At 34.3% G+C, this 14,860-nt stretch overlaps 1 protein-coding gene across 1 annotated transcript in view; it reads left to right on the top strand.

Moving 5' to 3' along the window:
* Positions 1-14,860, top strand: part of LOC129757940 (spectrin beta chain, non-erythrocytic 1-like) — a 254,976-nt gene that overhangs the window by 12,080 nt on the left and 228,036 nt on the right. The window contains exon 2 of the mRNA XM_055755348.1: positions 4,743-5,068. The gene's annotated coding sequence lies outside the window, so the exon portion shown is untranslated. The remainder of the gene's footprint in view (positions 1-4,742; positions 5,069-14,860) is intronic.

The following is a 14,860-nucleotide window of genomic DNA, read 5'->3' as shown; positions in this document are numbered from 1 at the left end:
AAGCAGTCAGAAGGTAAGAGACCCGCTCTTACCGTCCACCGGCTATTTATTCTTATCGTGAACCGTTTGTTTATTCACGATAAATATTTGTTTTCAAAACATTCTTGTTATTAACTCAATTATACACTACACGGTTATGATCAGGTGCTTTCTGTACTAGTCCAACTAAAGCAATGTTGAGTAAATTTAGTCAGTTACCCTTTGGATACAGAGTAGCATTTGCTGAAGCACGAATATCAATTCGAATGCTAGAGATGGGTCGAACTACTGAAAATCTAATTATTATTAGAAAAGCGGCAGCAGTGAAAGCAGGCGACTGCGCAGCTAAAGTTGTACCTATTTACAAAGCATTGATAACTCGAAAATATTCAAATCACACCCTCATATTTACAGATGGCTCCAAAATTTTGGATAATACCGGTTTCGGGATATATTCTGAGAATTTTTCTTCCAATAGAATGCTCAATAATGCTTGTTCAATATTTAGTGCTAAGGTCATGGCAGTACACTCCGCAATCAAATATGCATCCAAACATAAGAACTATGCGATCCTTTCGGATAGCGCCAGTTGTCTTAAGACGTTAGAGTCGGCTAAATTCAGAAATTCGTGGATTCAACTATGTGACACTGCTTTCAAAAATAAAAATATAAACCTGGTTTGGATACCAGGCCATTCTGGAGTATTGGGAAATGAGAAAGCAGATACTTTGGCTAAAACAAGAAAATCTGAACGAAGAATCTTTGATGAACTTCCTGGAAATGATGCAAAAGAAGAGATCAATAGAGTAAAGTTGGCAGGCATGGCAGCTTGAATGGTCCTGTTTAAATCCACGTCCTAAACTCCTTGATATCAAAAATACAGTGTCTAAACCCAATGATCGTAAGTGCCCATACGAACAAAAAGTTCTAACTAGATTGAGAATCGGTCACAGTTACTTAACTCACAATTTCCTTCTTACTCCTTATTTTGAACCCCCTCTTTGTGGTGCATGTAAAACTATTTAGGTTGACAATTCACCATATTTTCCTTGAATGTTCTATGTTGCGATGTAAAATAAAAAAATATAATCTGGGTAACTCGATAGAAGAAATCCTAGCTAATGATCAACGTAAAGAAAACAGGTTATTAATTTTCTAAGAGATTTAGATTTATTTAAACTTCTGTAAACTTAGGATAAGAAACTAGATTAGTATATTTTTTTTAAGGTTTTAGTTTGAGTTTCTATTTTTTGTTATTTTTGTACAAAGGAGGACGTGAAAGACTTCTAAGATTAAAGCGTCAATAAACTATTTAAAAAAAAAGAATATTTGTAGCCTGGACAATATATTCTATAAGTGAAACACAAATTTTTGATAACTTTTGCAGCCGTTTTCTGTGAATTCTTCAGATGTTTCTTACGACGTAATGAAAGCTCACGCAAGAAATTATGTTCTACGTAAAAGTTTATTTTATTAAAATTTCTGCGCTTTTTTGTGTGATTATCTTGAATATTTTGTTATTTTTTTAATCAGTTTCTGTAAGTTTTTTGTTAATATTCGGTCAACATACAAAGCTATTTTCAATTTTGTATCAATGTGTTGTCACTTTTTTATGCGGATCGTCCAAATGTTTTGTCATGACTTATTTTATTTATCTGTCCTTTTTATCAATATTGTGCCAAACTTACTTTGAGTCTATACTTTGAAGTTTTCGTCAAACATGTGCTAGTTTATAATTTCAGTGCATTTGTAAAATTTTCAATTTCATTTTAGTCTTCTTCAACTGTGTTAGTAGGTTTGAAAAAAAAATCTGATTAGGGTGAACTTGGAAAATTTGTAGGTTTGTTTTTTTGAAGAAAATTGACAAACTCGAATTTTCCCCCGGACTCAATTGTAGCCGATCTTTTAGTTCTCTCCCACTGGTTTTTCAGAACTTCGCTATTCCTAAATCATTAAAACTCATTTAGGTAAATTGTTCATTTTTAAATAACTTATTTTCAACATGCAAAATTGTCTTGGAATCGTTCAATAGGAATTTTCGAAATCACTTTTGAGTTACTTTTCGACTTGGTTTGGTCACTATTTTTACCCTAATTTTACTTAAAAGTAACTATTCCTCCCTACTTTTTTGCCTCATGGTCGCTTCTAGCCCTGAGTAAGCGAGTAATATTAAAATTTATTGAAAGATGAGTTGGAATTTGTTTGCTAAATTTAGTGCCGAAATTGAGAATTCAAATACGGAACCCGTTCGGTTTTGACAATATCCGTGGTAAATCGTTCGTCTTGGGCAACATCCATGACACGATTTTTTGTCCCTTTTTTATTTTTTTTTTTAATATAGAAAAATTAATGTGGAACATAAAATTAGCATCACATTTCTTAGATTCGCTTAATTATATTAGTGGGAGTTCTGTTTCTCAGTTTCTTATGCATAGGTAGCTGGTGTAGAGCAAAGGCGTTACAATACATGGAAGCTTTTCATCAACATGGCATCTAGCCTTAAAATTTCAACACCCATCAAGCTTTCTTCTATTGGCGCACTTATGCTTGTCTATCCACTTTTCTTTTCATATTCTGTATAATAAATTTCTGTATAATATAATTTCTCCTGTGATCGCGACGATTTTGTTTTGTACTTTAAACAGCTGAAAATTACAGAATAATCTCAAGACAGAAAGCACTTGTCATATTCACCTGCTATAGGATCGAAACTTTGTTGTTCATTAATTTGCAGGGATTTTCGAAATATTTCTGTAAGCTTTAAATGGTTTTCTCTTAAGCAGATTCTCGATTTCTTCTACCCAAAGCGATCTAGGTTTATTATTATTATTAATTTATTTATTTAAAGGAGAATTTAACGTCTAAGGTCATTCTTCCCCTGCAAACTTAAATCTATTTAACATTTTATATTCGATCATAAACTTGGATTTTTTTCAAAAACTTAATTATCTTATCCTCATTTTGAGCATTGTTATTCAGTACAAAGTTTATGTTGTTCGATAGTCCTAACTGTTCCCTAATTTCATCATATTTTGAACAATTTGTGATGATGTGTTCGATGGAATTCTCGACATCACAGGTCTGGCATGTGTTGTCTGATTTGTCGAAGAGATGTTCTTTGGAGATCCTAGTATGACCTATGCGGCATCTGGTTAGCACCACTTGTTCTCGGCGGTTAGTTCGATCTTTCCATACTTCGGTGTCTTGTTCCTCAGTCCAAACCACATTGTTCGGAAAATTCGTAGTAGTTCGTGCTTGGCCCATTTTATTACATCCGATGCAGGGATTGGTATTGAACGAAATTCACCTGCCCTACCCTCGTTAGATCTAGGTTTATGGAATCCACCTATCAATACTCTCTTTTCTGTCTTCTTGGAATTCCATAACTCAGAACTAGAATACTCATAGAAGTTCTGGCTACTTTTGAGATGCGGGTACCAGGGCCATGCTGCCAACGTTGACAAATGTTCAAATAACAGTATTTATTAAAAGCTTTCAAAGTGGATAGTTTATTGTATCTTAGACACAAATCAAATAACATCTTTAGTTGCTTAGCAATAGCAGAGGTTAGATTAAAAATTAAGTCTTTATCAATTGCGTTTCACATTGTATTCAGCTTTGCTGATACTAATGCTGATCTCTAACTACCACTAAACACTTCCCTACAATCAATCATCGCCTTCGGTGTTCCGCTGAGACAGCCTGATAACTACGGCGATCATCGTCAGAACTAGAAAACTTATCAACACCCCTACGATCACTATCGGCGAAACAATCGGCTCGTCAATCCGCTCCTGCAGCTGAACATCGGCCATCTGCGACAGATGTAGTTCGAATTCCGATACCTTCAAAGGGTTCGCGAAACATTTCTCCCGTTGACTTGCCATGAGCTCGAGCAAATTCTGACAAGCGCAGATCCTCGCTTTCCTGACGTTCCGTTTCAGCTCGATTCGATAGGCAAAACCGGGTTCTCTGGATTGGGTTTCTTCCTCCGCCGACGAATACTGACAATTGTGATGCTTGGATCCATCGGAACAGATGATCAAGTGAAGTTGCCGTTTGGAGACCAATGTATGAAACTGTGTCCTCCCATCGTAGTACCTATCGAAGGTGATATTTAGGAGTCCATCGGGCGAAAAGCAATAGATGGTGAGCAGCGATTCGTCGAACTCGGAATGCGTTGGCCGGCACAACAGCGACATATCGATACAATCCAGCCTTTGGGTCATGTGAAAGTTGTAGGTCCTCATGCCCCAGCAACGGAGAGCACTCAAGTTGGCGCTTATAATGCTGGGACAGAGAATCTGAAATGCCGAAGCTTCACAGAGGTAGATTGTTACCGCAAACAAAATTCGGTGGACCGACATGATGAATGGCTTTCCGAGAACTGAACGCTTTCAGAAGTTTATCCTACCCGGTTACGGGTTTTTATTTGGAAAAGTTGCGTAATGGAAAAAACTTTTTGATTCACTTTCGGAGAAAGGTCACAACTTTCGAAGGTGTGGAAACCCGTGACACCCATAATGTTCCATAAGAAATTACTAGATTTAGCCTTCATCAAGGTTAGAACCTAGAGCTACATGTTTTGGAACAAAACTCATGAAATTGTTTTTACAAAAATAGACCGGTTACCGAATATTACCGATTTTTTTTCCGAGAGTGTTACACCCAAAAAAGTTCTAACAATACGAACTTTTCCTAATATGTTACCTACTTCATCTGAGAGAAATGATTAATGTATCTTTATTTCCTTTTTCTTTCAGGTGACCCAATGTTAAAGTGTTAGTGTTCAGTATCGAAATGCGATTTCCATTCATCGTGTGAAAAAAATTGAAAGTAATTTGTTATCTGAAGCAAAGCAACAAGTGTTATTAAATTAAGTGTTGAAGGAATCGATTGTGAATTACCTAAAATTTCAAAAAATAGGATACAACTACACTGAGTGTTCAGTGTGCGGAGTTTTCAGAAAGTGCGTAATCGAATACAAAACTGGGTGGAAATAACCACCACTTACTTCTTCTTCCACTGGAACCCGGGCCGACATCGATAGCTAACACTCTGGATTACGGATACGGAGACGATTTTAAAGGTTGGTAGCTTTTGGCGGTGTTTTAGTTATTCTTATCGAACGGGCGGGCCGGTTGCTCGCTCTCTATAGTCGCGAACGTCTTGTTTTTGTTTGTGTTTTCTGAGTTTTTCGGGAAGACGGTACAGTTTTCGGGGCTTTCGATGATGCAATCAAGCGAGAAAACTTTTGGGATGTTTTAATTTCATCATCAATTATTGTTTTTAGATTTTCCCCAGGATTGAAAAATGTAGAGATCAGAAATAATTATAGAAGTATTGAATAGTTAAAATGTCTATGATGGTCGAGTTTCGATTAGCGTGCTTGTAATAGTATGTATTTGTATTGGTATCATCAATCGTTTGTTGAAAAAATATCAGAGTCCACTAAGTAATTGTTGGTGTGAACGACATTTAGTAGAAACATCACAGTATACTAAGTCTGTAAGCGTAAATTGATTCCTGAGAGCTGATGAGTATGGAAGAAGAGATTCGGCAGTTAATTAAAGAGTTTTCGCGAAGACGGACGTTTGAAGGATTTGTGTATGATGAGTTGTGAAAAAATGAGAACTGATGGAAAAGTCCGATGAAGGAAAATCGGTCGAAAAATAGTTAGTTTTTTTTTAAATATGCAGGGACAAGGAGTTGCTAGTTGATCAAAAAGACTAAAAGACATCGACTACTAGGACGTGGCCGGCGCCGTTTCTGCAACAAGCATTGAAATAAGTAAATTAGTGATTTTCTTACCAGATTCAGTCCTTATTATAGTCTTTAAGTTGACCAGTTTCTACAATAATCTCAATTTCAGAAACAGTTTGTATACACAACCGTGTTCCAATTAAGCTTTTACCATCCTATTGTTAGTTCCATAAGTGGAATCCAGATGGCGTTGCATGTCAAAAAGCAAAATCGCCAACACTGAAGTCATAAAATTTAAATTCATGAACACTCATTTAACAAAACATAACAATTTAAAAAAGAAATATCTTGAATATGGCAGAATTTATTGATTACTTAGTATTGAGAAATTTGATTCAATGATACAGTTACTAGGGGTTTTTTTTTTTTAAAAAACTTTTTTTTTATCAGAAATCTTCATCGATTCACACTAGGCTCTTTAGTAGTGATTTCAATTCATAGTATCACATGAAATAATATGTTTCTAATTTTTTTTCGATTATAAATTTAAATTCTCATATCTGTCCAAAATATTTGCTTTTTCAAGTTGTTGCTTTTGGATTCTCATCAAACCTTCCAAATAAAGTCTAAATATCTGAGTCTAAAATGTATCTTGGATTCTATCGAAGTTTCTTTGGATTTTTATCTCATAATCTCAATTTTATTTCTGCAAGTTCTGAAATCTTAAATCTCGGATTTCAAATTAAAAGTTCAGAATTCCATTTGAAGTTTAAGATTTCAGAGTTGCAAATGGAGTAATTTTTTAAATCAAGATATTTAAACGAAGGCGTTCATTACAAATTAGTAATTCTCCATTTGAAGAAACCACTTTGGCTGTGTCCAATTAAAAAAAAAAAACAATCCAACGAACAGGTTTGTTCAACACTCAATGGAGTCACATTCGGCTGTCCGCTGTTTGGATATCCGTTGATCTATCGTCGGATAACACACTGAACAAATTTTCGGCTGAAATCTCAAATTCGAATCCAAAACTCAAATCCATTTAAAAGAATCGGCAAACGGTAGCAATCTTTGCTCGGTCTCAAACAAATCCACTTAGGGATGATCGCACCTCTCCGTGTGGGCGAGACGAAGAAATGATTCAAGCTAGACCACCCACGTGCCAAACCAGTGTGGAATCCAGGGAATTTCACTAACCGAATGAGGCACACGGTATCAGTCAGATAGATTAGTCTGGTATCCGGTATATTGCGGAGGTTCATCTCTATCAGTGGTTCGGACCTTTCGGTGAGTTTCTACGGATATTGAGGCAATATAGAAAATTTTATACCTTGGGTTCGTCTTCTGCGGTATCGTAAAGATGTTTTGTGTTTGATTTTATATGGGTGGATGTAGAAAAATTAACAAGATGATTTTCTCTATAAATTTACGGTCAAATGGTCTAGTTTCATCGAGATTTATTTTGAAAGTAAGAGCATGATTTACATATCTCAGGCAAAATGAGGATAAATTTCACAATCATCGAAAAAATTACCAGCTAAGCTGATGGAAGGTTATATTCGAAGAAACAAATCTCATAATAAACAACAGTGAAAAAAATGCGTTACCACCTTAATCTGCTACATACTCAACTGAACTAGATTTGTTTTTAACCAACTGAATCAACGAGAATTAGGTATATACCTGCCAGCAGTTGCTGATCTTCTCCAGATACCCGCGCAAATCTCCAAGTTAGATGATGATTAAGGTGATTCTTATCAGCATCATCATCATCGTCTAACCGAGGCTAGTCGTTTGAGGTTACTGGAGCAGCCGGAGGGAAGGCTAAATCCTGGCTGGGACAGGTTAAATTGTATACGCGCCCCGTCTCGTTGTCGGATTGTTTTGAGAAATAGTTAGAGCAGATTATAGGCAGGAGCTGCTGCGGTTTTTTTGCTGCTACCGTTTTCATCAACGAATGTTTTTTTCCGGCTCCATCCAACTACGAGATAAATATCGGGGCCATTGTATATGACTAAACGGACTTAGGCGTCTGCCTGCCGAAATGATAATCTGGCTCAACGGCTTACACGTGTTTCAGATGTCTTGAATGTTTACTATGAAAATGCTACAAATAAGCTTATCATTCGGCATGGGAATAGTATCAGTACAATAGTAGATAACGTTATAATTAAAAATGTCATTGACGGTAGGAATGATTTGCATCAAATTCATTCATTCCACCTGAAGCGTATTCTTAATAGATATAATGGAATAAGGCATTTCTAAGACAATTAACTATGTAGTGTTTATGAGTGACTTTATTTTGTAATTTTTGATATGCGAGTTTACAAAAAAAAAATTTATTCAATATTGTGCCCGAGGAAAGCTAAATTGTACCACAAGTTGCATGAAATGCATGCATGCATAAGGTTGCCAGAATTTTTTCCACTCCCATCCGGGCCTAGCAATTCCGGGCATTTTTTCACAAAAACCTGGCAAAATCCGGGCATGGATTTCAATTTTTCAAATCTAAAAACCGGGCAAAAACCGGGCAAAATTTAGGTGTTTTTATATATAAAAGCAAAGAAAAAATGCAAAAAAAATGAAATTAATATTTTATTAACATAATTGAAGACTTCCACAAAGTTTTTGGAACACTTAAAAATTTAAAGGTTAATAAAAGTAAATTAGCGAAATTATTTGAAAAAACCGTTGAAAATTTCCATACCGTTAATTGATTTTGCTGAAACTTACTCAAAAACTTTGATTTTTTTTGGTTTCTTTGTGAAAATTGTGAAAAAATCCGGGCAATAACCGGACTTTTTTCACGATATCCGGGCAACCGGGCCGGACCGGACTTTCTCGAAATTTTGCATAAAATATCCGGGCAAACCCGGATAAATCCGGGCAATCTGGCAAGCTTATGCATGCATGAAATGATTGAATAGAAAAACATAAACTAATAAGGTTCAGGGTGGCCAGCGAACCGGGAAAACCGAAAAAAACGGGAATTGAAAATGGAACCGGGAAAAAAACCGGGAATTGAAAATGTAACCGGGAAAACCGAGAATTTCGAATCAAAACCGGGAAAAATCTTTATGGATAGCTTTATCCATGTGAAGTGAAGGTTTCCAATTCCAAAGCTGTTTCAAAATAGCTCAGGAACTCAGTGAACATCTTAAAAAAGGTCATTTTCGAGGAAAAAAATCGAAAAAGTTGGTTTGTGTATAGAAGAAGCTGTATTCAGATGTTGTACAAAATCTTTTGGACAGAGTTTGGCCTGATGTTCAATTGTACGAATATGGTGTTCAACAAAAATTTAATATAAATACCTAAAGATCACAAATAGTTTAAAGTTAATAGTCTGACAGTTTGAAAAGAATCGGTCAACTAGGTAATTTTTTTCAGCGTTTTTACTGTGATGCAATTTGATGTGGAACACCCTTTAGGGTTGCACCTCGCTGCTCGATGATAAGTGTTGTGATTGTCTACATCAATAAAAAACAAAACTTTCGAATTTCATCTCGTCACCGAGAAACCGGGAAAAAACCGGGAATTACGGCACCTCACCGGGAAAATTGTCATGCTTAAGATTTTGTCACGAAATTTCACAAATATTTTCAAAATTATTTCTAACTAGCTGATCCCATATGAACTCCGTTTCGCTTTCAACTTGGAATATGTCATGAACAGTTTGTATGAAAGTTAATTGCCAAGTATTTTCCAGATGCACTTCTGAATTCATTGTTAGGTAATAATTGCAAAAATATTGGACGATCACTTTGTCTGTCGTCTGCTACTTAATTTGAAATCAGGAACTAATTGACCGTGCCAAAAAACCCCAGTGTATAAATTTCAACTCGATCGTTGCATAACATCGTAATTATTTCAAAAAACCTAACCCCTTTTGGTGACCTCTTATACAACCTTTGATATCTGCAATCGATTGCCCTTCCCTCAAAACTCCCGTGTGCAAATTTTCAAAGCAATCCATTGTATAATAACGTCAATATTGCTAAAACAGGGAAAAAATAATTTATATGTACGACCCCTTTCGTCGACCTCTGGCAAAACATTTGACATCTGAATTGAAATTTTCATCCCAAACCGATGTATAATAACGACGATATTGCAAAATACTGAAAGGTTAATATGGATGACCCCCTTTTTCGGCCCATTACACTGAATTTAATAACTGAAAACCATTGCTCGTCTCTCAAAACTCTCATGTACCAATTTTCGTCTGAATCCGATGTATAATAATGACAATATCGCATCAACAGTGAATAGTTAATATGGACGACCCCTTTGGCCGAACCCTGATTTTAGTTTGGATAAGTGAAATCAATTGTTTGTCCCTAATAACTCCTATGTGCAAATTTTCATCCCAATCCGATGTATAAAAACGTCAATATCACTAAGATACTGAAAATTTAATATGGACGACCCCTTTTGCCGACCCCTTACACTAAATTTGATACCTCAAATCGATTGCAAGTCACTCAAAACTATCGTGTACCAATTTTCATCCGAATACGATGTATAATAACGTCAGTATCGCAAAAACAGCGAACAGTTAATATGGACGACCCTTTTGGCCGACCGCTTACAAAAAAAAATTGACACCTGAAACCGATTGATCGTCTTTTATAACACTCATGTGCAAATTTTCAACACAATCCGACAAAAAGTTACGTCAATATCGCGAAAATAATATTTGTCTTCTATGGACGACCTCCTTCAGAAGGGGTCATCCGAAAATCTAAAAACATTTTTCATCATTCCTGGCCCTAATGGACATCCATGCCAAATTTCAGACCCCTAGCTCTTAAGACGGCTGAGTAGAGGACAAACAAACAAACATACAGAAATTGCTTTATATATATATACTAGCAGACCCGGTAAACTTCGTCTTACCATGTTCAATTTGGGGTCCATTTTTCCTAGTATTCTTTACATTTCCCTTCTTTTCCTTTACTCGAATTGTCCCGCTCAATTCTATCAAAACTAAACCAAAGAATTTAAACTCAACGGGTCTTTTAAAATCCAATTTTTGTTACTAGTTCAATGAATGACTGTATGTTGATAATATGTATGTTTCATTTGCTGTATTCCTTTCAGTAGATTTATTCCGTTTTGTTATATTTTTTTTTATATCGGGACAATTTTTGGAGTATTTGCCTAACGCAGCGCTTTCAGCTCGCAATTAGCTTTGTATGGTGTATTTTTTATAGCTGAAGAAATAAAAAAACATAAGAAAAGATTTTTTACTAACCGTTTTCAAACAGCTTTTTATTCACCATCCTCATCCTTCGAAGCAGTTCACCACATTTTCACCAAAATCATTTCCAAAAAGATTCGCCTGATAATTAAGTTATAGACTTTACACATTTCAACTTAAATTGTTCACAAACAGCACTTGTCATGGCATTAAATCTGGCGATTTTGTGTATTGCAAATTCCTTTTTTTATTCAAGCAAAAAATGCAAATTAATTCCTTTGAACTTTAACCCGATGAATCGAAGAAACGATTAGTTTTGAAAAGAGGAAAACATATGTTTAGATATATTCACCCATTATTTTAAAGTTTTTAATTGAAGCAGTTCTGATTTCAAAATTTCCTGAACATTGTTGGTGGTGATCTGCGATTTCATTTAGGATTACGTTATATTTTTAAGATTTAATAACATTCAATTGAAAAGCAGTTTTTTTTTTAAATTTAATGGTCCGAAAAGAAATAATCTGTTCAGGCTTCGATGGTTTCATGAGTTCTTTTTTTTTCCTGGAAATTATCATATAAACAAAACCTTAATAAAAATTATGTGTCTTTTCTACTGTAAATCTTAATTTTCAAAAATGAAACACCGGTCAAATCCTAACGAATACCACCGAAGTTCAACTTTCACATTCTCTAAATAAAGTAATATTTTCAACAACAAAAATAGTAGTTATGTTGACAAAAGGAAATATTGAAGTATACATTTGTCCCATTTATTGGGGCAAGTGAAAACACATAGGTCTTTTTCAGATGCGTCAGTGAAAAGACTTTAAAATTAATTTAATACTTGTTCTTGTTTGTCTGTTTTATCAACTTTTATTGATATATCCTTGATAAGTTTTTCTCCGGAATAAATTAGTGCTTGGTACTTCAATTTCACTGAATGCTGTTCTACCAAAAGACCTCGATTTACAAAGACCTTTATAATAATTTTGAATATCCGCTTCAGATTCAGCACTCGGGATATCCTTTCTGGTCATTTTGGAGATAAAATTCTTAAATTGTAGATGTTTCATAGCTAAATAGCGCGTTTTCACTTATTCCACCTAAGAAATTACAGAAATTAATATTATTTTTAGCACTTTCAGGTCATATTAAAAGTTCATCATAAAAATCTGCTGCCCCTGGAATATCAATAACAATAAAACTTTTCAACAAAAAAGTGAATCAAAAGTCTCTTCTATATAGCCAAAATATGTAAAACAAAAACACACTTTTTATGTTAAGTTTGTACTTGAATTGTGTGTGTAAACAAACAGTAAACGTCTAAACAGTTTTTTGGTGAATGATTTAAAAAAAAATAGTTAAGATTATTTAATCAAGTTTTTTTGGGCCCAACAATTTTTAGATGAAGCAATAATGTATACATTTTTGTAAAAGTTGATAGTTTGCACTTGCTCTAGTCTACTTTCTTAATTGAAAATTCTTCCGGAAAATGCATATCCTCACTTTTTGTTGTTAAAAAGTAGATTATTTTATTTATAACTTCAATTTACGTTTGCTAAAAATCAAATAGTTCAATCCTATCAAATCTATTTCAAAGAACAGACTCTTGTTGAGAGGACGAATGACCATGTTGGTTAAAATCCTCTATAAATAGACAAAATAGAATAGAATAGAATCTTGTTCTGTTAATGTGTCTAGCGTTCTAGGCTTATTGGATTATACGAAATTGAATGTAAAGCTTCCCAATTTCTTATTTTCAAACGTCCGCAAAGTGTCATAACATTATTTCATATTTATCTTTACCAAATTCATATTTTTTGGACAACAATTTACTACTAAAATTAACACGAATTAAAAATGGTTTTAATATTTGAAATCGTTTATATGGTTTTGATTCGATCGATAAAATATCAATCCGTGTCAAATCTAGGCGTCATTTGTTACCATGTGCTGTGTACAAATAAGCAAGAAAAAACACATCTAGGTTGCATATCGCCCCCACGTGCATAAGAAATATAGGTACTTGGTTGAGAAATAGGCGCCTAATTTTTAAATTTTTCCAGCGATCAATGAACAGTATGCTTTGGTTACTATTAACTTGCAACGACGTTTGCTAGCGGCGCCTCTCCCATGGAGATGAAAAACTAACCCCTCGAAGAAATGAAAATCTCTAAAAATGGATGCCTGACTTTTCAATTTCAGATTTTGGCGAAACAAATATTATGTTTTATTCGATCAGCAAAATGTCAACCTGAGTCACATCTAGTCGTCATTCATAACCATGTGCTGTAGAAATGAGCTAGGAAATTACATCAAGGCTTCATATCGCCACCACTTGCATTGAAAATATGCTTGGTTGAGAAATACGCGCCAAAATATTCTCACTGATCAGTATGCTATGCCATGGTTACTATCTTCTAACGACGTCTGCTAGCGACGCCTCGACCTTGGAGATGAAAAACAAACCGCCCAAAGGAAAAAACAATCTCGAAAAAATGGAAGCCATGACTTTTATTTGATTCAAAAAAATACAAATTTAGTTATTACGGACAATTGATGCGACTTTTTGATATTTTTATTCGATATAAACCGATTCGCATGGCTACAGAATATTCTAAAAATAATTTTATTTGCATCCTTTGGCTAGTTTCGGAGGAGTAGTACTACAAACACCGTTACAAGAGAATTTTATATAATAGATAGATTTTAAGAATAGTTTTTGACAGTCTTGATATAGATTTATTTCATAAACGCTTATTTTCATTCATTATCAAACAAACGAAGTTTGAATAGCTTTTTTTAACAAATTACAGGGCAATATGCAGGGCAAATGTAATAAATTCAATATTGAAACTATTATTGACAAAACTAAACACAAAACTAACGACACCTGGATAAGTGAGAGTCCAAAGGACTAAACATTTTTTCTTGCTCAAAGAGGTTTCTAACTTAACCAGCTTCTCTTTTATAGCGAGTCAGCAACATACAAATGCATTAAAGTGATCGCTGGAAGCTGGAATATATGTATGTATTATTTAAAATATGTATCGAAAACAAGCTCCTGTTCAAATTTAAGGTCTTTTACCTTGATACAAAAAAATATCTTACATTCCAACAATTTTCAGCCCTGTTATACACGATTTTCTTCTCACGAATCATTCGTTCAAATGACTAGAGCACTACTAAAGTTCATTGTTTTGTATTAAATAAAATAATTTTTTTTCTAAAACATGTCTTTCAATTTGCACAAAAACAAAAGTAACTGCATTCAGGAAATAACTAAATATTTTTCCTGCAATCTGATGATTTAAATTTTTGTAAAATAAATCCTCATTCAAGTTGACAAGCTGATTTGATATTATGTTACACATTTCTATTCAAACTATACAATTTTTTTTCTAGAACTCGTAAAATTTAGAATATTTCACAGTGGCTGAAAAGTGCTACATTGTAGTTTCAAGATCAACTTAACCGGACCTATTTCTACAAAATTGTTGAAATTGATGAAGAAAACAACAAATAGATGCCAATTTCGTTAGATTCGTTTAAAAAAAAACATGAAAACCTGTCAATTTGATACCAAAAGACTACTTGTTAAAAGACGCCGAAGTATTTGTCATGATTTCTAACCGGTTAACAAGTTTTGGGATACAATTGTTAAAAATTTGAGACCCTCAACAAAAAAATTTTATTATTCCCCATGATTTTATATTAAAAAAAAGTATAGTAAATAGGAAAAACATCATTTATAACCGGGGAAACCCGTCAAAAACTTTGCAATTTTAAAACTAAAAATCGCTAGCAACCCTGGTGGAATCTAGAAGCTGAATATTTGATAAAAGAATAAGCGTTCCCAAATCGGGAAATGTTTTTAACTGGACCCTTTAGTCCTGAATGTTCTGATTTCTACAAAACATAAAAACTTCTCAAATATAATCGGATTTTTAGTTAAACTATGAGAAAATCAAATAA

The sequence above is a fragment of the Uranotaenia lowii genome, chromosome 3 (assembly GCF_029784155.1).
Source record: "Uranotaenia lowii strain MFRU-FL chromosome 3, ASM2978415v1, whole genome shotgun sequence".
In the NCBI taxonomy this organism is placed as follows: Eukaryota; Metazoa; Arthropoda; class Insecta; order Diptera; family Culicidae; genus Uranotaenia; species Uranotaenia lowii.
Note: the sequence above shows the minus strand (reverse complement) of the source record. Positions and strands in the feature narration are given on the sequence as shown.